At 41.3% G+C, this 1738-nt stretch overlaps 1 protein-coding gene across 1 annotated transcript in view; it reads left to right on the forward strand.

Annotated features, from left to right (window-relative positions):
• Positions 1 to 307: 307 nt before the first annotated feature.
• ATP2C1 (ATPase secretory pathway Ca2+ transporting 1) overlaps positions 308 to 1738 on the forward strand; it is a 65649-nt gene continuing 64218 nt past the window's right edge. The window contains exon 1 of the mRNA XM_031553960.1: positions 308 to 468. The gene's annotated coding sequence lies outside the window, so the exon portion shown is untranslated. The remainder of the gene's footprint in view (positions 469 to 1738) is intronic.

Here is a 1738-nt window from a genome sequence, read left to right on the forward strand (position 1 = left end):
GCCAGTTTTAATAAAAACACAGTGTACAACAGGAAGAAACTGTTCTTTCAGGCATCAGAATGCTCACTTGGAATTTTATTGCCACATTATTTTGAACTGCAGAGATGAGAATTTTTTCACTTAAACTTTTACACTAAAGCATTCTGACAGCTGATACGGTATGTTGAAAGCTGTCTTTGCTTTTCTTGGCTTGCTATTGCCTTCCTTGAAGGAAGAGTGGAAAACCATATCACTACTCTTGTTCATGAAAGTTTTTCTAGTTATTGAAGTATTATACTGGCTTTCTTATTTCATCTCCTTGTTCCAGTACGGGATTTAGAGGGCTGTTAAAGAAAATATAGAATTCTGGTATTGACCAAGGCAAAGTATCAACCAGATGTCCTCCTTCACTTCCAAGATTCCAGTCATCTGGGTGCTGCAAATGTCTCCTTCTGTGCACAGCAAGTACCCACGTGCAGCACATGAGAGGTAGGTGTACATGTGGGTGCTGAAACACAGACATTAGCAGTGCCCAAAACAAGCCTACTGACAAGCGGTCCATTACTCTGGAAGAGCTTGGCTGCGTATTGCAGTACTTCACAGATGTCTTCTGCCTTGTATGTTTTTTTAATGAATGGCATAGAATGTAAAACTGATCTTTGACAAAAGTTGGATGCAATGCAGAACCATTATGTCCTAGCACTTGCCCGTCTTAAAAGAATTGTTAAAGCAAAGCACAGCTTTATGCTTTCACCTGCTTGGCTCCAGTGTTTGTGGTTTGTGTCTTCAGTTTTACTACCCTTGTCCTTCTGGTGATCCTGGCTTTGCAGAGTATGTGCAATTAAAATTCTCACACTGATGTGTCACTGAGCTTCGTAACATTCCCTTGGCTTCACAGCAACAAGTGTACTTGGCACTTACCAGTGCTGACAACTACAGATTTTCTCTCAGGTGCTCGGAGCCACACGAATGACAACAAATTCAATAAAGCACAGAAGCAGTGTTCTTATGCAGCAAGGACTCATACCAACGTGAGGGCAGGAGAAGAGTTGTGCAGAGTGTTTAAAATTGGTTTGCTTCTCGATGGGAGCAGTTGTGTGACTGGAAGATCACCTTGTAAGCAGGCTTTGTGCCATCCAAACAGATGGACTGAAGTACAAGCAGCCAAACAGTAATTTAGGAGCATGAAATGGATTTGCTGAAGGCAGGTTTCCAAGTGTGAAATGTCAGAATGGTTGCTTGTGTTAAGCCTCCAAACCTAAAGGGAAGGAAATGTGCTAGTATTGTGGGATGAGCTAATGCTGAAAACAACATGAAAATCTGTTTTGGATCCTTTCCTGGATCCATTGAGAGATTTTTTTTTTCTTAACTGTGCTAAACTAGAAGGGATGAGTGGGAGAGGAATCCTGCAAAGCAATATTTCCCTACCAGATGGATCACTTTCCAGAAATTATGCTGGGAAAGTGAAAAAATTGTTTCTTTCACCTCCTGTAGATGCTGATGTGCAGAAGGCACAGAACAGAGCTCTGACTGGTTAGTCTTTGGTGTCTGTATTCAATAGCTTCGGGATAAGTTCTTTAGCATTAGCCAAACTCTAAATAATGCATTATGGACAGAAATAACCTTAGTAAAGTTTTAAAAGACTTTGAGATGATCTCTTATAGCTGTGGAGTTGCAGCAAGGATGGAATTGCCCAGGTGTAATGAGAACCCAGCTCCTCTCAGAGACTTCTCTGCTTTAATGATCAACAATGATGGGG

Source organism: Meleagris gallopavo, chromosome 6, assembly GCF_000146605.3.
Source record: "Meleagris gallopavo isolate NT-WF06-2002-E0010 breed Aviagen turkey brand Nicholas breeding stock chromosome 6, Turkey_5.1, whole genome shotgun sequence".
NCBI classification, from domain to species: domain Eukaryota; kingdom Metazoa; phylum Chordata; class Aves; order Galliformes; family Phasianidae; genus Meleagris; species Meleagris gallopavo.